The 6,218-nt window shown below is 40.9% G+C and overlaps 1 non-coding gene across 1 annotated transcript; it reads left to right on the top strand.

Moving 5' to 3' along the window:
- The first annotated feature begins 2,134 nt into the window (after positions 1-2,134).
- LOC130963928 (small nucleolar RNA R71) lies at positions 2,135-2,242 on the top strand. Its single transcript, XR_009080044.1, has one exon. It is a non-coding gene; the product is annotated as a small nucleolar RNA R71 (small nucleolar RNA).
- The last annotated feature ends 3,976 nt before the right edge of the window (positions 2,243-6,218 follow it).

Here is a 6,218-nt window from a genome sequence, read left to right as displayed (position 1 = left end):
GTGGGGTTGGTGGGGATCCTGTGGGGTCCACAGATCCTGAGGTGTCAAGGAAAAGTCATCCCTGCACCAAATGGCATGCAAAATCACGTTTTGAGCCAATTCTGGCGTTAAACGCCGAGCTGGTGCCCATTTCTGGCGTTTAACGCCAGGTTCTTGCCCTTTCCTGGCGTTTAACGCCAGTCTGGTGCCCCTTTCTGACGTTAAACGCCCAGAATGGTGCCAGACTGGGCGTTAAACGCCCAAATGCTACTCTTACTGGCGTTTAAACGCCAGCAAGGCCTTCCTCCAGGGTGTGCTATTTTTCTTCCTGTTTTTCATTCTGTTTTTGCTTTTTCAATTGATTTTGTGACTTCTCATGATCATCAACCTACAGAAAACATAAAATAACAAAGGAAAATGGATAAAATATAACATTGGGTTGCCTCCCAACAAGCGCTTCTTTAATGTCAGTAGCTTGACAGAGGGCTCTCATGGAGCCTCACAGATACTCAGAGCAATGTTGGAACCTCCCAACACCAAACTTAGAGTTTGGTTGTGGCCTCCCAACACCAAACTTAGAGTTTGACTGTGGGGGCTCTGTTTGACTCTGATTTGAGAGAAGCTCTTCATGCTTCTTCTCCATGGTGACAGAGGGATATCCTTGAGCCTTAAACACAAAGGATTATTCATTCACTTGAACGATCAGTTCACCTCCATCAACATCAATCACAGCCTTTGCTGTGGCTAGGAAGGGTCTGCCAAAGATGATAGATTCATCCATGCACTTCCCAGTCTCTAGGACTATGAAATCAGCAGGGATGTAATGGTCTTCAATCTTCACCAGAACATCCTCTACAAGTCCATAAGCTTGTTTCTTTGAATTGTCTGCCATCTCTAGTGAGATTCTTGCAGCTTGTACCTCAAAGATCCCTAGCTTCTCCATTACAGAGAGAGGCATAAGGTTTACACTTGACTCTAAGTCACACAGAGCCTTTTTGAAGGTCATGGTGCCTATGGTACAAGGTATGGAGAACTTCCCAGGATCTTGTCTCTTTTGAGGTAATTTCTGCCTAGACAAATCATCCAGTTCTTTGGTGAGCAAAGGGGATTCATCCTCCCAAGTCTCATTTCCAAATAACTTGTCTTTTAGCTTCATGATTGCCCCAAGGTATTTAGCAACTTGCTCTTCAGTAACATACTCATCCTCTTCAGAGGAAGAATACTCATCAGAGCTCATGAATGGCAGAAGTAGGTCCAGTGGAATCTCTATGGTCTCATTTTGAGCCTCAGATTCTCATGGTTCCTCATTGGGGAATTCAGTGGAGGCTAGTGCACGCCCATTGAGATCTTCCTCAGTGGCGTTCACTTCCTCCCCTTCCTCTCCATATTCGGCCATGTTGATGGCCTTGCACTCTCCTTTTGGATTTTCTTCTGTATTACTTGGGAGAGTACTAGGAGGGAGTTCAGTAACTTTCTTGCTCAGCTGTCCCACTTGTGCCTCCAAGTTCCTAATGGAGGACCTTGTTTCAGTCATGAAACTTTGAGTGGTTTTGATTAGATCAGAGACCATGGTTGCTAAGTCAGAGGGGTTCTGTTTAGCATTCTCTGTCTGTTGCTGAGAAGATGATGGAAAAGGCTTGCCATTGCTAAACCTGTTTCTTCCACCATTATTGTTGTTGAAACCTTGTTGAGGTCTCTGTTGATCCTTCCATGAGAAATTTGGGTGATTTCTCCATGAAGAATTATAGGTGTTTCCATAGGGTTCTCCTAGGTAATTCACCTCTTCCATTGAAGGGTTCTCAGGATCATAAGCTTCTTCTTCAGATGAAGCATCCTTAGTACTGCTTGGTGCACTTTGCATTCCAGACAGACTTTGAGAAATCAAATTGACTTGTTGAGTCAATATTTTATTCTGAGCCAATATGGCATTCAGAGTGTTAATCTCAAGAACTCCTTTCTTCTGATTTGTCCCATTGTTCACAGGATTCCTTTCAGAAGTGTACATGAATTGGTTATTTGCAACCATTTCAATTAGCTCTTGAGCCTCTGTAGGCGTCTTCTTCAGATGAAGAGATCCTCCAGCAGAGCTATCCAAAGACATCTTGGACGGTTCGGATAGACCATCATAGAAAATACCTATGATGCTCCATTCAGAAAGCATGTCAGAAGGACACTTTCTGATCAATTGTTTGTATCTTTCCCAAGCTTCATAGAGGGATTCTCCATCCTTCTGTCTGAAGGTTTGGACTTCCACTCTAAGCTTACTCAATTTTTTAGGTGGAAAGAACTTTGCCAAGAAGGCATTGACTAGCTTTTCCCATGAGTCCAGGCTTTCTTTAGGTTGTGAGTCCAACCATGTTCTAGCTCTGTCTCTTACAGCAAAAGGGAATAGCATTAGTCTGTAGACCTCAGGGTCAACCCCATTAGTCTTGACAGTGTCACAGATTTGCAAGAATTCAGCTAAAAACTAATGAGGATCTTCCAATGGAAGTCCATGGAACTAATGAGGCTTAAGCTCAAAGTTGTTTGCTCCAATGGCAGGGATAGAGATGCTTCTCCCATAGAAGTCGGGAGTAGGTGCAGTAAAGTCACCCAGCACCTTCCTTGCATTGTTGGCATTGTTGTTGTTTTCGGCTGCCATGGGTTCTTCTTGTTTAAAGATTTCTGTTAGGTCCTCTACAGAGAGTTGTGCCTTAGCTTCTCTTAGCTTTCGCTTCAAGGTCCTTTCAGGTTCAGGGTCAGCTTCAACAAGAATGCCTTTGTCCTTGTTCCTGCTCATATGAAAGAGAAGAGAACAAGAAAATGTGGAATCCTCTATGTCACGGTATAGAGATTCCTTGAGGTGTCAGAGAAGAAGAAAATTAGAAGGAAGAGGTAGAAGAATTCGAACTTAATCAGATAGAGTTCGAATTGTGCATTGAGAAGGAGTGGTACTCCATAAATAAAAGGATGTGAGAAGAGAGGAAGAAATTTTCGAAAATTAAGTTAAAAAGATTTTAAAAACATTTTGAAAAACTTTAATTTGATTTTCGAAAAACAAGAGTGAGAAAGAGATCAAGTAATTTTTGAAAAAGAATTTGAAATTAGAAATTAAAAAGATTTGATTGAAAACTATTTTGAAAAAGATGTGATTAAAAAGATATGATTGAAAAGTTATGGTTTTAAAAAGATGTGATTGAGAAGATATGATTTGAAAAACAATTTTTAAAAAGAATTTGATTTTAAAAATTAATGACTTGCCTAACAAGAAAAGATATGATCAAAACATTAAACCTTTCTCAACCGAAAAGGCAACATACTTGAAATGTTCAATCAAATCATTAATTGTTAGCAAGTATCTTTGAAAAAGGAAAGAAATTGATTTTGAAAACATTTGATTGAAAAGATATGATTTGAAAAAGATTTGATTTTGAAAAACTTTGAAAACTTGAAAAAAAAAAATCTGAATTAAAAACAGAATCTTCCCTCTTGTGCCATCCTGGCGTTAAACGCCCAGAATGGTGCACATTCTGGCGTTTAACGCCCAGTGCACTACCTTTTTGGGCGTTAAACGCCCAACCAGGCACCCTGGCTGGCGTTTAAACGCCAGTCTGTCCTTCTTCACTGGGCGTTTTGAACGCCCAGCTTTTTCTATGTAATTTCTCTGCTGCATGTTCTGAATTTTCAGTTCCTTGTACTATTGACTTGAAAATAGAACCAAGATCACAATGCATGCAAGACACCAAACTTAAAATTAGACACTGGACTCAAACAAGAAACATAAAATGTTTTTGGTTTTTATGATTTTGTATTTTTTTTTCTTTTGTGCTTTTTTTCGAAAATTATATGAAAATGGAAAATAAAGGTTTCAGAATTCTCAATCTGGATTCCAGGAATCATTGCAATGTTAGTCTAAGACTTCGGTCCAGGAATTAGACATGGCTTCACAGCCAGCCAAGCTTTCAAAGAAAGCTTCGGTCCAAAACACTAGACATGGCCAATGGCCAGCCAAGCCTTAGCAGATCATTGCTCCAATAGCAAGATTGATAGAGATCAATAAGCTCTTGTGATGATTAGTTGAAACCTCGGTCCAATAAGATTAGACATGGCTTCTCAGCCAGCCAGATTTCAACAGATCATCATGAAACTCTAGAATTCATTCTTAAGAACTCTGAAGAAAAATACCTAATCTAAGTAACAAGATGAACCGTCAGTTGTCCATACACAAAACAATCCCCGGCAACGGCGCCAAAAACTTAGTGTGCGAAATTGTGATCACTACTTTTCACAACTCAATTAATCCCTAGTAATGGCCCCAAAAACTTGGTGCTCAATACCATGGCATACACAACTTTGCACAACTAACCAGCAAGTGCACTGGGTCGTCCAAGTAATAAACCTTACGCGAGTAAGGGTCGATCCCACGGAGATTGTTGGTATGAAGCAAGCTATGGTCACCTTGTAAATCTTAGTCAGGCAGACTCAAATGGGTGTAGATGATATATGAATAAAATATAAAGATAAAGATAGAGATACTTATGTATATAATTGGTGAGAGCTTCAGATAAGTGTATGAAGATGCCTTCCCTTCCGTCTCTCTGCTTTCCTACTGTCTTCATCCAATCCTTCTTACTCCTTTCCATGGCAAGCTTATGCAAGGGTTTCACCGTTGTCAGTGGCTACCTCCCATCCTCTCAGTGGAAATGTTCAACGCACCCTGTCACGGCACGGCTATCCATCTGTCGGTTCTCGATCAGGCCGGAATAGAATCCATTGATTCTTTTGTGTCTATCACTAACGCCCCGCCCTCAGGAGTTTGAAGCACGTCACAGTCATTCAATCATTGAATCCTACTCAGAATACCACAGACAAGGTTAGACCTTCCGGATTCTCTTGAATGCTGCCATCAGTTCTTGCCTATACCACGAAGACTCTGATCTCACGGAATGGCTGGCTCGTTTGTTAGGCGAGCATTCGGTTGTCAGGCGATCAACCATGCATCGTGTGTCAGGAATCCAAGAGATAAACATTAGAGCCTTGTTTGCTTGTAGAACGAAAGTGGTTGTCAATCACTTGTGCATAAGTGAGAATGATAATGAGCGTCACATAATCATCTCATTCATCATGTTCTTGAGTGAAAATGAATACCTTGGAATAAGAACAAGCTGAATTGAATAGAAGAACAATAGTAATTGCATTAATACTCGAGGTACAGCAGAGCTCCACACCTTAATCTATGGTGTGTAGAAACTCCACCGTTGAAAATACATAAGAACAAGGTCTAGGCATGGCCGAATGGCCAGCCTCCCAAAGTGGGTTCAATCATAAAAACATGATCAAAAGCTCTTCAGATTGAAAAAAAGATCTCAAATACAATAGTAAAAGGTCCTACTTATAGAGAACTAGTAGCCTAAGGATTACAAAGATGAGTAAAAGACATAAAAATCCACTTCCGGGCCCACTTGGTGTGTGCTTGGGCTGAGCAATGAAGCATTTTTCGTGTAGAGACTCTTCTTGGAGTTAAACGCCAGCTTTTATGCTAGTTTGGGCGTTTAACTCCCATTTTGGTGCCAGTTCCGGCGTTTAACGCTGGGAATTCTGAGGGTGACTTTGAACGCCGGTTTGGGCCATCAAATCTTGGGCAAAGTATGGACTATCATATATTGCTGGAAAGCCCAGGATGTCTACTTTCCAACGCCGTTGAGAGCGCGCCAATTGGGCTTCTGTAGCTCTAGAAAATTCACTTCGAGTGCAGGGAGGTCAGAATCCAACAGCATCTGCAGTCCTTTTCAGTCTCTGAATCAGATTTTTGCTCAGGTCCCTCAATTTCAGCCAGAAAATACCTGAAATCACAGAAAAACACACAAACTCCTAGTAAAGTCCAGAAAAGTGAATTTTAACTAAAAACTAATAAAAATATACTAAAAACTCAACTAAATATACTAAAAACATACTAAAAACAATGCCAAAAAGCGTACAAATTATCCGCTCATCAATATGGAAGGGAAGGAGTGCAAGGCTTCACCATCTTCCTCTGTTCTTATGGTTGCTCTTCCATGATATGCTTTCCCTTCTTTGAAGCTTTGAGCTCTTGCCCTTTCTCCTTCGACTCCTCTTGGTCTTGCTTGTTTGCTGTCACTTCTACCTTGCTAATGTCCTCATCATTCTCAGTTGGCTTTTTGTTGGTTTCCTTGTCATTCACCAAGGTTCTTCCACTCCTTAATTGGATTGCTTTGCATTCTTCTTTGGGATTAGGAATG

The sequence above is a fragment of the Arachis stenosperma genome, chromosome 2 (assembly GCF_014773155.1).
Source record: "Arachis stenosperma cultivar V10309 chromosome 2, arast.V10309.gnm1.PFL2, whole genome shotgun sequence".
NCBI classification, from domain to species: Eukaryota; Viridiplantae; Streptophyta; class Magnoliopsida; order Fabales; family Fabaceae; genus Arachis; species Arachis stenosperma.
This window is presented reverse-complemented; position numbering and strand designations above follow the sequence as displayed.